The following is a 15,167-nucleotide window of genomic DNA, read 5'->3' on the forward strand; positions in this document are numbered from 1 at the left end:
ATTACCACATAATACTTTACTCCTTCTAAACATACAAAGATATTGCAACCAAGGTAATTAATATTTCAAGCATAACATAGATGACAAGGAAAGATCAAACTGATAGGCTCATCCAGAACTGATGTACCAGCGACTGCTCCTGTCAAACTGGCGTGGTACTAGACAGATCTGCTCTTTTGTTCCCCTGCCGTGACATGCCACAGCTACCTCCCACAGGGAAAGTGTTAATTGCTCAGTCGTGTCCAACTCTTTGTGACCCCAAGGACTGTAGCCCACCAGGATCCCCTGTCCCTGGAATTCTCCAGGCAAGAATACTGGAGCGGGTTGCCATGCCCTCGTCCTGGGGACCTTGACAATCCAGGGACAGAACCCACATCTCTTACGCCTCCTGCACTGGCCGGCGGGTCTTTTCCACCACTGCCACCTGGGAAGCCATCCCTTCTCCAGGGGATCTCCACCCAAGGATCAAACCTGGGTCTCCTGCACTGCAGGCAGATTCTTTACCATTTGAGTCACTAGGGAAGCTCTTATAATAAAGGGGATGCTGTTGCTGCAAAGGTGATCTCCAAATGCTACTATGGAGCTGGCTCTTGACTCACCCATGTGACACCTTCTGCACACAGAAGTCAACATTTAAACCATCTCGTCTGACTAGCAAGGGCTGGTGCTGGTGTCCACGGAGGATGAGCATCCTCGTGCACGATGAATAAGCACATCAAGGAAGAGACTCTGATGGGAGGACTGACAGCCAGATCTGTAAGGCAAGACTGAATCAACAATTAAAAGAACAGTTCCAGTTCAGTTAAGCCAGAGCCAAGAGAGACTCCGTTACATTTAAATCAAAATTCACCGCGGCAGGGGATGATGAGCTGCTCGGCTCTGAACACTGGATGTTGTTTTTCTTGGAGGCTTAACTGACAAGGCCAAGTGAATCGGAGTTATGTGCAGATGTGAGCTGTGCTAAGCTGGGGCAGCGGGCCTGTCATCTGTGGTGCGGAAGCCACCATGACTTGCACCAGCCGAGGCTCAGGGAGTTTCATGAAGTCGCTCTCGCACTCAGCGTACTGACTGTGCTGATCCTAAGACGGCTCTGTGGGAAGATCACGGCTCCTTAACGTTTAACAGAGTGGAGAAGCGTGAGAGCTACACAGGGCGATGAAAGAGGCCATCGAGGATTCTTGCTGCGGACGCAGATTGTGGATCTGAAGTGAAACTGCTGTAAGATCAGCTGGGCGTATCTCCACAGTACCTGGGGGGCGGGTGCTTATTTTGTGGGTCTGTAAGTACCCCATGAAGGAGAAAGAGGCAGGTTCTATCTGACTAGTATTTGTGAAAAACCACACAGGGCACTTGTGTACTTTTTCAGTTGCCCACAGTTAACTAAAAACAAAAATCATGTGGAGGGGTGGGATGACTGGGAGATTGGGATATCACTATGTATAAAACCTCAGAGAAGGGCATGGCAACCCACTCGAGTATTCTTTCTTGCCTGGAGAATCCCATGGACGGAGGAGCCTGGCAGGCTACAGTCGCAAAGAGGTCGCAAAGAGCTGGACACGACTGAGCAGCTAACACATGTTTAAAACAAAAAACTAACGAGAACAGGCGATTCCCTGATGGCTCAATGGTAAAGAATCTGCCTGCCAATGCAGGAGATCCAAGTTCGATCTCTGGGTTGGGAATATCCCCTGGAGAAGGGAAAGGCGAACCACTTCAGTATTCTTGCCTGGAGAATTCCAGGGACAGAGGAGCCTGGTGGGCTACTGTCCATGGGGTCACAAAAGAGTTGGTCACATCTTAGTGACTAAACAGCAATAACAAATGAGAACAGGCTGTATAGCACAAGGAACTCTACCTGATGTTCTGTGGTGACTCAACTGGGAAGGAAATCTAAAAATGAGAGGGTATGTGTATACATATCACTGACTGACTTTGCTGCATAGCAAGAAACTAACACAACATTGTAAAGCCATTTTACTCCAATAAAAAATTAATACAAAGAACAAACAAAAGTTATTAGAGATGGTGGCATTTCTCTAAAGAAAGAGACCCCTTGGGTCTCTTCTCCAAGAGACCAGATGACAATTAGGATTTGGAAATGATGGCAAAAGAGTTCCAGGAGAAGCTGTGACGGCTGTGGTTGGTGGTTTCTGTTTGACGTTTGAAAAAGTTCTGCCTAAAAAACAAAGGCAGCCTACATTGGCTAAGTGAGTCAGGATGGCATGTGGTGTGCTTCAGAGAAGCATTAAAATCCATGCTGTCTCAGCAGGATGGGGACTGAGCTCTTGATTCATGCCCGTGGAGCATTACTGCTGAATTACAGAACCGCGGCTCTTTATGGGGAAGCCTCCCAAACTGCTTTTACTTCTGCATAATTCAAGATATAAAGCCTGTTTATGGCTGCTCAACTGCATAAGAAGGCAAAGGATAGAGAAATCGCTCCACACCTTCATTCCGTTAACTCAGAAATCACACATTTCCTTTGTGTGTGTGCTTTCCTTTCAGAGTTCACTATCGATTGATTAACTACTGACCTTCTCCTGTTTCCCTCCGCATTGCCTTCCCTCTTGATCCATTTGCTTCTTCTCCCAATTTGAGAAACCTTAAGCAGACTCTGAAAATTCTGAAAGGATAAAGGATGCAATCCACCAGGGGGAAAAAAGAAAGAGGGGAAGAGAGGGAGGAGGATGTGAACTGCTTCTCCACCCAATCAAAGTTTATTCAGAGTGGATACTGGCACTGAGCAACCCTGCCAGCGCACCCCTGGAACTTGAAAACAGGGCAGATTTCAAGGCCACTGAATGATGCCGTTTCACTGCAGTCGGGGAATAGTAAGACTCAGCCATGGAATCATAGCCAAGAGTAAAGAAATGCAGGAAACCACATGATGTCACTTAGACATGTAATCTAAAACATGACCCAAATGAACTTATCTGTGAAACAGACTCACAGACATAAAGAACAGACTTGCGGCTGCCAAGAGGAAGGCGGTGAGGGAGGGACAAAGCGGGGGTTTGAGAGCAGCAGGAGCAAAACTATTATATTTAGGATGAATAAGCCTCAAGGTCCTATTGTATAACACAGGGATATCCTTCAATATCCTGTGATAAACCATAATGAAAAAGAATATATCTATGGTACACATATATGTATATACATGAAACCACCATGCTGTACAGCAGAAAGTAATGCAACATTCTAAATCAACTATACTTCAATGAAATAAAAAAAAAAAACCAGAAATGGAGGAAAAGAAAAAGCAGAAGGCTGGCATGTGTGCACACACACAGACAGGTTCACATATGTCATAATCTTGCATTCATACTTTCAGTAGCACATGCATGAAATAAGATGGTAGGTGAGAAAATGACAGGCTTCTTATCTTACTCGGCTCATGCTCAGCATACAACATCCAACATATAAAGATGCTTCATCAGGTTGAATTTTAAGAGAACAGCCTCAGAATCCAGGCTTTCGGGATTCAATGAGTGGCTTAATCACTCAGTAAGCTGCTTAATCAGTCTGTGCCTCGGTTTCTTTATTTATAACACTGGCATCTAACTGTCACCTACCCCAGAAAGTTGCTGGAAGGATTCAGTGACGAGTACCTGGCAATGAGTGCATATACAATGAAAGTTGGCGATAAAGTAGTTTCTCCATGAAATTATCCACAGAATCAACGATTCCATAAAACAGAGATATTCTTGTATTTGCCTTCCCACAGACAGTAGCTTTAAGGATCAAATGAGTCAATATATGTGAAAAATCTTTGTAAATTTGAAAGTGATCATTTGAATTTAAGAGTTTATTATTATGTATATCAAAGAGTGGGCTTCCCCAGTGGCTCAGCTGTAAAGAATCTGCCTGCAATGCAGGAGCCTTAGGAGACGCAGGTTCAATCCTTGGATCGGGACGATCCCCTAGAGGAGGGCATGGCAACCGACTCCAGTATTCTTGCCTGGGAAATCCCATAGACAGAGAAGCCTTGTGGGCTATAGCTCATTGGGTGGCAAAAAGTCTAACACGACTGAAGTGACTTAGCATGCACATATGCATACCAAAAAGCAGTCACGTGGATATTCATCCACTAAGTCACAGAGGCTTCCAGACTATTCCCAGAAGCCAAGTGTTATCTGCTAAGGTAAGGGTGAGGGGAGTGGGAGGGTGGGAGTGAAAGGGATGGGGAGGATGGGGGTGGGAGGGTAGGGTATAAAAGGATACTGGAAAGCATCATTTGCATTTCCTATCCTGAAGGGAGTTAGCTCAAGCAAATATGACATAAGGTCATAGAAGTTAATACAAGAAGTAGGGCAAGAAAGAGAAACAACAAAAATGTTCATAGTGTTATGCTATAAACATACACACTGCTATACATAAAACAGATAACTAATAAGAACCTGCTGTGTAGTACAGGGAACTCTACTCAACACCATGCAATGACCTATGTTGGAAAAGAACCTAAAAAAGAGTGGATATGTGTATAACTGATTCACTTGGCTATATACCTGAAACTAACACAACATTGTAAATCAACAATATGCCAATAAATATTAAAAAATTAAAAGTGTTTAGAGGAGAGGAGAAACTGTGGTCCTTAACTTGACCAGGCCACACTGATTAAAGTAGATATTTCTAAGAAAGCAAAGTCAGTGTCACCTGGGATGGCCAAGGAGGAAGTCCGACTGGGCTAGGTTAAAAGAGCTTCTCCCAGACTTTGTAAAGGGCAGACAGATGGGGGATGTCATGGACCTTCCAGACAAAGAAAAATGGGGGCACACAGAGATGGGGCTGTAAATAATACAGCCAGAAAGTCGTAAGAAAGAAAGGAAGTTGAGCGTGTGGGGCTGACCTAGAAGATGCAGGAAAAAAAAGGAAAAGAGTCAAGACGCTGTCTTTGTCACCTCATCATGTGTCTCTACCCTTGGCTTTGAAAAATGTACTTCAATCCTCCATATTTCACCCCCTCCAGGAATACAGAACAAGGGAAAAAAAAAAGAAAAGAAATACAAATCAGGAGCTTTGGATGGCTTCTTTTCTTCCTCAGTGACGGACCAGAATTTCTCAGATAAGGATGTGGTAAAAGTCAGTCCATTAATAAGATTGACTTAAGGACCTCTATTAATGATGAGGGTATTTGGGCTGCAGATATTCACTTTTTAAATAACTTATATTAACCTCATTTTCCCATCTCTCTTACGATAGCAAATTTCTTTTTACAGGAATGTTTTTAGAGAAGTAATTTACTGGCACTTAATTACTAGTATTTAACCAATTCAACATTCCCTTTTCTAAAAGTCCATTAGGTTTCTATTACAATATTATACATTCTAATCAAATGTCGCTTTCTGCAAAGGTCTTCATTGTCAGTCTCCTCAAAGCAAAGTTTATCTGGACTATTAGACATTCTCTCTCTGCTTTGGTTGCACCAAATTAATTATTTATACCTAAGGTCCACTGCTTCAGAACTTGGGCATCTCAATGTTCCTCCAGTGGATTATTAAGAATCTTTTTTTAAAAATAAAATCCTCATTTCCTAGTCTGTTTGATTGAGGTTAAACACAATAGTCTAGTGATTCTTGTACGAAACAGTTCAATGTCATAAGATTCTCTCCTGGGTTTTATGGCAATGAACAAATTTGAAATAAATGAACCTTTCATTAAGAATATCCTCACAGGGGAGAAGGGAAAAGGGCTTCTGACTTAAAAACTGCACTAGTCTAACAGAGTTATTAAAACAAATCTGATAGTATGCTGATTCTATTCTTTATACAACAGGAATAATCGGAGATACAAAAGGGGCCTTAGGAGTTTCCAGCCCCCTTTCTTATTTTACAGATAAAGAAAAAGAGATCAACAGCCCTCAAAGAGCCTTTAGCTCATAGTGACTTTCTTGGTTCTAAGGGACACTTTCAGGTACTCATCAAAGGCATCCTTGAAGCTGTAAGACAGGGCACAGAGAGTCAAACTCAGAATTCTTCATTGCAAGCAACCAACTCTGCTCTGACTTGTTTAGGTAGCAAAGGACTTTATTAAAGATTATATCTCTAATAAAGTTCTTCCAGGGCTTCCCAGGTGGTGCTTGTTTTAACGAATCTGCCTGCCAATGCAAGAGATGTAAGAGATGCGGTTTCAATCCCTGGGTTGGGCAGATCCCCTGGAAGAAGGGAAGTGAAGCGAAAGTTGCTCAGTCGTGTCTGACTCTTTGTGACCCTGTGGACTATTTATAGTCCGTGGAATTCTCCAGGCCAGAAAATTGGAGCGGGTAGCCTTTCCCTTCTCCAGGGCATCTTCCCAACCCAGGGATCAAACCCAGGTCTCCCGCATTGCAGGCAGATTCTTTACCAGCTGAGCCACAAGGGAAGCCCAAAAAGTTAGGAAACGTCCCTGGGTAGGCTTGAACCACCAACCTTTAGGTTAAAAGCCAAACGAGCTTATGATTGTGCCACAGACACACCTGGAGGTAGCTATGGCAACCCACTGCAGTGTTCTTGCCTGGAGAATCCCCACGGACAGAGCAGCCTGGAGGGCTACAGTCCATGGGGTCCCAAAGAGTCAGACACAACTGAAGCGACTTACACACACACACACACACACACACACACACACAGAATTGCCTAGACTCTCCAGTAAAGTCAAAGACACATAACGGGCAGCCAAATGGAACAATGAGCAGCCACATCATAGGGAAACGGAGAGTCACTTGGCAGCGTCCTCGCAGTTCTAAACCCATGACATTGACAAGGCTCCCAACCGTAAGACTCGCCAGTTCTGCTGGTAGCACCTCCGCCACCATCCTCTCCAGAGACGGATGTCCATACCAGTACTTTGTCACGTTGCTCAACTCTCCACCCCACCTTGGGTGAGCACACCTGACGAGTGGGCCTAGCCACAAAGACTAGAAAATAAGCTTTTCAGCTTTCACCTTAGGGAGGTGCGACTTTAAAAGAAATTCCCTGAACATAAAGTAGGACAAATGTTCACCAAGTCTACCAAGATTAACAGAGCTTCTTTAAAAACCTTTGACTTCCGCATGGGCATCTGGAAGGAAAAAAATGATCTCCTTTCCAAAACTCACCCTGGAGAAGGAGATGGCAACCCACTCCAGTATTTTTGCCTGGAGAATTCCATGAACAGAGGAGCCTGGTGGGCTACAGTCCGTGGGGTCACAAAGAGTCGGACACGACTGAGTAACTAACACTTTCCCTAAATCCACCCTCCTGCCCCAACCCTCACCAGTAATTTGTTTTTGAACACAGGTGTGGCTCTGACATACTTTATAAGACAAAAAGTGCGTTCTTTCATTCTGTTCCTGGGATCTCACCTTGTAACACAAGCATGCCAACCTACTGATAAGTCAACAGAGAGAAGGGGACCTTCTCCAAGCTACACGTCATTGACTAAGGCCCTTGACCTTTTTTTCTATTTATTTTTAATTGGAAGTATAATTGATTTCTGCTTTATAGCAAAGTGATTCAGTTACACACACGTATTCTTTTTTCATGTTCTTTTCCATTATAGTTGATCACAGGACACTGAATATAGTTTCCTGTACTATGCAGTAGTTGTTGATCCATTCTAAATGTAATAGTTTGCATCAATAATCCCCAAACTCCCAATCCTTCCCTCCCCCACAGCAACCACAGGTCTGTTCTCTCTGTCTGAGTCTGTTTCTGTTTTGTAGATAAAATTCATTTGTGTCATATTTTAGATTCCACATATAAGTGAAATCACATCTTTACTTAGTATGATCATCTCTAGGTCCATCCAAGTTGCTGCCAATGGCATTATTTCCCTCTTTTTTTATGGCTGAGTAGTAGTCCATTGTGCATATGCAATCCATTCACTATGTAAAACAGCATGGAGGTTCGCCAAAACTAAACAGAGGTGCCATCCGATCCAGCAATCTTACTCACTCCAATATATCTGGAGAAAACTATAATGCAAAAACATACAAGCATCCCTATATTCATAGCAGCACTATTTGTGCTAATAGCCAAAACTAATAGCCAAGACATGGCCCCTTGACCTTGACCTTTCTAATGCTAGCACCATCTTGATTCCTCCGTGACATAAAAACAATAAGATTGCCCAGCATGCAGTGGCTCAAGGCTACAATCTGTTAGTTGCTTGCCTTTGGGCTTTTAATTCTCAGACATTGAATTATTTTGAGGAGGTTGTTTACCTTGATGTGTGCAGAATTAGCCTTAGACACTAAGCCTTTATGGCAAGTTTTATTGTCCAAGGCAAATATAACCTGTTAAGATTTACAGGCTTTATTAACAGCAATAACCATTTTACAACCAACATCAGTAAATCAGGGTTTATTGAGAACTCTACAATTTTAATCTGTGGAAAACCATTAAAATGTCGGATTTTCATTGGACATAATTTCTAACTTTTATGAAAGATAGATTTTGCATTTAATTGGGGAGTATAAAAAAGTGCAGTGTGGGATAACGAATTGTTTTGAAAAGAGCAAATTGGTTTTAGCTAAACAACAGTGTCAAACACTAAAAAGTGGCCATCTTTAGTTAGAACTGCCCCAAGGTTGAGGTTAAAAGCAACTCTAGTGAGAAATGCATTCTAATACATCTCAAATGGGATGAGCTCATGGCATTTAGCAAAGGCTGAATTATCATCTGTTCACATTTCAGGTATTTTCAGAACAGCACACAACTAATTATTTCATTTAAACCTATGCCTGCTGCCTGGTGAGTACCTTCAAGTTTATATACCACGCCTGCTTTGGAGGTAGCCCTCCTGGTAAAGAACTTGCTTGCCAATGCAAGAGACCTAGGAGATGCAGGTTCGATCCCTGTGTCAGGCAGATCCCCTCGAGGAGGGCATGACAACCCACTTCAGGATTCTTGCCTGGAGAATCCCCATGGACAGAGAAGTCTGGCAGGCTACAGTCCAGAGCGTTGTACAATTGAAGGGACTTAGCACGCATGCACCCATACTAAAATTGGAATGATTCAGAGAAGATTAGCATGGCCCTGTGCAACAATGAACAAAAATTCATGAAGCATTACATATTTTTGTTTGGAAGCTTCCTACAGAACTAAACACACTCTTAGCACACGATCCAGCAATAGTACTCCTTGATATTTACTCAAATAAGCTAAAAATTTACGGCCACACAAAAACCCAAAACAAATATGGATATTTATATCAGCTTCATTCAGAATTACCAAATCTTGGAAGCAACCTTGATGTCCTTCAATAGGTGAATGAATAAATAAACCGGGTACATTCAAACAATGGAATATTATCCAATGCTACAAAAGAAATAAGTTATTAAGTCATGAAAAGACACGGAGGAAGCTCAAACACATATTACTAAGTGAAAGGCACCAATCTGCAAAGGCGACATGCTGTATGTTTTCAACTATATGACATTCTGGAAAAGGAAAAATCATGTAGACAGTTAAAAAAAAAAATCAGAGGTTTCCAGACATTGTGGGAAGGGAGGGATGAACAGAGCACAGGCAATTTTTAGGGCAGAGAAATGACTCTCTATGATACGATAATGGTGAATACATGCATGCATGTGTGCTAAGTCGCTTCAGTCCTGCCCAGCTCTTTGTGATCCTATGGACTGCAGCCTGCCAGAATCCTCTGTCCATGGGAATTCTCCCGGCAAGAATACTGGAGTGGTTTGACATGCCCTCCTCCAGAGGATCTGCCCGACCCAGGGATCCAACCTGAGTCTCTTGTCTTTCCCATTGTCAGGTGGGTTCTTTACCACTAGCACCACCTGGGAAGGCCAATGATGGAGACATGTCATTATTAATTTGTCCAAACCCACAGAATGTAAAACACTAAGAATGAACCCTAGTGTAAACTATGGACTTTGGGTGATTAAAAAAAAAAAAAAAGTTTATATACCCAAGTGTTTTTAGTAACAATAATGCCATTCATTACTGGTTGGGGCACAGACTTGGATTACTGTAATACTGAATGGTTTGTCTTGGAAACGAACAGAGATCATTCTGTCATTTTTGAGATTGCATCCAAGTATTTCAGACTCTTTTGAAATAGTTCTGCATTTCAGACTCTTTTGTTGACTATGAGGGCTACTCCATTTCTCCTGAGGGATTCTTACCCACAGTAGTAGATATAATGGTCATCTGAGTTAAATTCACCCATTCCTGTCCATTTTAGTTCACTGATTCCTAAAATGTTAATGTTCACTCTTGCCATCTCCTGTTTGACCACCTCCAATTTAACTTGATTCATGGACCTAACATTCCAGGTTCCTATGCAATGTTGCTCTTTACAGCATCAGACTTTACCACCATCACCAGTCACATCTACAACTGGGTGCTGTTTTTGATTTGGCTCCATCTCTTCATTCTTTCTGGAGTTTTTCCTCCACTGCTCTCCAGTAGCATATTGGGCACCTACCAATCTGGGAAGTTTATCTTTCAGTGTTCTATCTTTTTGCCTTTTTATACTGTTCATGAGGTTCTCAAGGCAAGAATACTGAAGTGGTTTGCCATTTCCTTCTCCAGGGGACCATGTTTTGTCAGAACTCTCCATCATGACCTGTCCATCTTGGGTGGCCCCACAAGGCATGGCTCATAGTTTCATAGATCCCCAACCAGGAGTGCTGCAGAAGCTGAAGTTGAATGGATCTATGAAGACATTCGAGAACTAACACCCAAAAAAGATGTCCCTTTTCATTATAGGGGACCGGAATGCAAAAGTAGGAAATCAAGAGATACATAGAGTAACAGGCAAATTTGACTTGGCCTTGGAGTACAAAATGAAGCAGGGCAAAGGCTAACAGAATTCTGCAAAGAGAATGCACTGGTCATAGCAAATGCCCTCTTCCAACAACACAAGAGAAGACTCTACACATGGACATCACCAGATGGTCAATACCGAAATCAGATTGATTATATTCTTTGCAGTCAAAGATGGAGAAGCTCTATACAGTTAGCAAAAACAAGACCAGGAGCTGACTGTGGCTCAGATCATGAACTCTTTATTGCCAAATTCAGACTTAAATTAAAGAAAGCAGGGAAAACCACTAGACCATTCAGTGGTTTATCAATGGTTTATTCAGAAGGGTACATCAAATCCCTTCTGATTATACAGTGGAAGTGACAAATAGATTCAAGGGATTAGATCTGATAGAGTGTCTGAAGAACTATGGACAGAGGTTTGTGACATTGTACAGGAGGCAGTGATCAAGACCATCCCCAAGAAAAAGAAATGCAAAAAGGCAAAATGGTTGCCTCAGGAGGCCTCACAAAAAGCTGAGAAGAGAAGAGAAGCTAAGGGCAAAGGAGAAAAGCAAAGATAAACCCATCTGAATGCAGAATTCCAAGGAATAGCAAGGAGAGATGAGAAAGCCTTCCTCAGTGATCAGGGGAAAGAAATAGAGGAAAACAACAGAATGGGAAAGACTAGAGATCTCTTCAAGAAAATTAGAGATACCAGGGGAACATTTCATGTAAGGACAGCTGCAATAAAGGACAGAAATGGGATGGACCTAACAGAAGCAGAAGATATTAAGAAGAGGCGGCAACAATACACAGAAGAATTATATAAAAAAGATCTTCATGACCCAGATAGCCACAATGGTGTGATCACTCACCTAGAGCCAGACATCCTGGAATATGAAGTCAAGTGGGCCTTAGAAAGCATCACTACGAACAAAGCTAGTAGAGGTGATGGAATTCCAGTTGAGCTATTTCAAATACTAAAGATGATGTTGTTAAAGTGCTGCACTCAATATGCCAGCAAATTTGGAAAACTCAGTAGTGGCCACAGGACTGGTAAAGGTCAGTTTTCATTCCAGTCCCAAAGAAAGGCAATGCCAAAGAATGCTCAAACTACCACACAAATGCACTCATCTCACACTCTAGGAAAGTAATGCTTAAAATTCTGCAAGCTAGGCTTCAACAGTACATGAACCATGAAATTCCAGATGTTCAAGCTGGATTTACAAAAGGCAGAGGAACCAGAGATCAAATTGCCAACATCCGTTGGATTATTAAAAAGCAAGCGAGTTTCAGACATCTACTTCTACTTCTGCTTTATTGACTATGCCAAAGCCTTTGACTGTGTGAATTGCAACAAACTGGAAAATTCTTAAAAGAGATGGGACTATCTGACCACCTGACTTGCCTCCTTAGAAATCTGTATCCAGGTCAAGAAACAACAATTAGAACCAGACATGGAACAACAGACTGGTTCCAGATTGGGAAAGGAGTATGTCAAGGCTTTATACTGTAAATCTGTTTATTTAACTTATATTCAGAGTACATCATGCGAAATGCTGGGCTGGATAAGGCACAAGCTGGAATCAAGATTGCCAGGAGACATATCAATATTTCTCAGATACACATATACGTGGATGACACCACACTTATCAAAAAGCGAAGAATTAAACTTAATGAAAGTGAAAAAGGAGAGTGAATAAGTTGGCTTGAAACTCAACATTCAGAAAATGAAGATCATGGAATCCAGTCCCATCACTTAATGGCAAAAAGATGGGGAAACAATGGGAACAATGAGAGAATTTATTTTGGGGGGCTCCAAAATCACTGCAGATGGTGACTGCAGCCATGAAATTAAAAGACACTTGCTTCTTGGAAGAATAGCTGTGACTAACCTAGACAGCTTATTAAAAAGCAGAGACATTACTTTGCCAACAAAGGTCCATCTAGTCAAGGCTATGGTTTTTCCAGTAGTCATGTATGGATGTGAGAGCTGGACTATAAAACAAGCTGAGTGCTGAAGAATTGCTGCTTTTGAACTGTGGTGTTGGAGAAGACTCTTGAGAGTCCTCTAGACTGCAAGGAGATCCAACCAGTCCATCCTAGAGGAAATCAGTCCTGAATATTCATTGAAAGGACTGATGCTGAAGCTGAAACTCCAATACTTTGGCCACCTGATGTGAAGAACTGACTCACTGAAAAGACCCTGATGCTGGGAAAGATTGAAGGTGGGAGGAGAAGGGGACGACAGAGGATGAGATGGTTGGATGGCATCACCGACTCAATGGACATGAGTTTGAGTAAGCTCTGGGAGTTTGTGATGGACAGGGAAGCCTTGTGTGCTGCAGTCCATGGGGTCACACAGAGTCAGACACGACTGAGTGATGCAACTAAACTGAATGTCATTCATAAGACCCCTCAAGGGATAAGGTAAAACCACAGATAGTTACCAGCTTCTGTAAATAACCAAAATAACCATTTATTTCCTCCATGCACTAGATTGTGTGTGCTCAGATGCTAAGTCATGTCCAACTCTTTTGTGACTCCATGGACTGCAGCCTGCCAGGCTCCTCTATCTATGGGTTTCCCCAGGCAAGAATATTGGAGTGTGCTGCCGTTTCCTTCTCCAGGGGTCTTCCTGACCCAGGGATGGAAACCTCATCTCCTGCATTCATAGGCAGATTCTTTACCATTGAGCCACAAGGGAAGCCCATAAAAGATTATATGCAGTAGATAACAAGAGAGGAAGACAGGAAGCATTCTGGTGCTTCATCCTCTGATGAACTTGAAAGGCAAGAAAAAGGCACAGGCTTGGAGGAGGAGCTCATGGGCTGCCTGGGGAGAGAAGGGCTGGTCCTAGCAGCATCCTTCTTCATGGGGCTGAAAGTGTGTTAAAAATCACAAAGGTTTTCAATTTCAATCTGCATCCTCAACCGTAATGAAACCCTACATGTTCCTCTGAGAAGCAAAGTTCGCGATGCTTTAGAAAAGAAGAAAATGAGAAGGAAGAACTGAAGCCACAATCCTTTCTACTATTTATTTAGTATTCGAAACTGTGCTAGATGCCTTGCATATTCTTGGGTTTTCTTCTTCTTTGGCTGGAGCAATCCTACAGGAAAAGTGTTGTTCCTATTTTCAGATGTTCAGGGTGGCCAGTATTTGCCATAGGTCATAGTGGTAGGAGGTGCTAGTCCGGATTGGACTGCAGTTTCACTCCAAAATTGTTACAAAATTATGCCACACTAAGAATTTTCAGTTCTCTACCATTTCCAGACTCCACGACTATATCTCAGGAGAGAGAACCCGGTGATACAGACATCATTATGTACTTATGAGGATATAACCGGGGCCCTTTATGACAATGAAATCTTTTGGGGTCATGGCCAAATGTGGGGAAAGTTGTAATAAGGGTGGAGACTACTTGTGTTCTCTCCTCTTCATATGCCCCCTTTCCTTTCCCTCCGAGGCACCCTCTCTGTAACTGAAGACATTCCGTACTTCCTGTTTCCTAAGACTGCATCCAACCCAGGCTCCTGGGAGCATAGGGGCTTCAGGACTGCCCTGCTCCCAGAGCCTCTATTCCCTCCGTGTTCATAAGTTTTATCACCAGATGACCTATTTCAAACAAAGAAACAGCAATTAGAACAACTTTAGGATTAGCATATCAGCTGGAAGAGATTTCAATGAAAAAAACTATTTCTCAGGGCAGACTGTCAGGCAGCAGAACAAGAAGATATGTTATTACTGGCCTAGGGGTCCCAAGCTTCCAGAAAGGCTTTGCAGAGGCTAACCAATCCTATCATCTCACTAAAAAGAAACAACAACTAACAAAGAGAGGGAAAAGTCTAAGCTTTAAGTTTGATTGACTCTGTGATCTGAAACCTTGGACAAGTTCCTGTAAGATGGACATGAAAATACCAAGAGCTTTCTAGCATCTCATAGCACACTTCTGCAAATTAAATTAAAAATAGAAAAGACTACTTAACACAGTGCCTGGCACAGAGGGGCACTCTTTCTATTCTTATGCAAAGCACCTTGTCTGGTCATCTAGATAGAGTTAGTTGCCAAGTATGTTCTATCTTACGGAGAGAAGACAGAGGTGTCTTGTGAAAATAAGACTTGCTCCCAAGGTTTCTTTCAATGTGGTAAGTAGGAGACCTCCTATTCCACTGCAGGACAAAACCAGCTGGTACATCAGCTGGTTCTGACTGGACCAGTCACAACTCCTTCTAGTGATGACCTCTGGGACCCCACAGGAGGTGGGCAGGGCGGGAACCAGGCTGCAGTGGAGCGGGTGGAACACAACCTGCTCAGAGAAGGTAACTGATGATATTTCACAGTGACCATTACGTAACTGATCAATTTCCGAGCAGTTTCCAGTTACTGCCATTCTGAAGAGTCATTAACATTAGGATATTTGCATGACAAAGAGGTCAG

The 15,167-nt window shown here is 42.6% G+C and overlaps 1 protein-coding gene and 1 pseudogene across 9 annotated transcripts in view; one reads left to right on the forward strand and one right to left on the reverse strand.

The window, feature by feature from the left end:
- The window catches only part of UNC5D (unc-5 netrin receptor D), a 627,582-nt gene that overhangs the window by 205,730 nt on the left and 406,685 nt on the right, over window positions 1–15,167 (reverse strand). The gene's annotated exons all lie outside the window — the stretch shown is intronic.
- LOC112587396 lies at window positions 8,943–9,040 on the forward strand (annotated as a pseudogene).

The sequence above is a fragment of the Bubalus bubalis genome, chromosome 1 (assembly GCF_019923935.1).
Source record: "Bubalus bubalis isolate 160015118507 breed Murrah chromosome 1, NDDB_SH_1, whole genome shotgun sequence".
Taxonomy (NCBI): domain Eukaryota; kingdom Metazoa; phylum Chordata; class Mammalia; order Artiodactyla; family Bovidae; genus Bubalus; species Bubalus bubalis.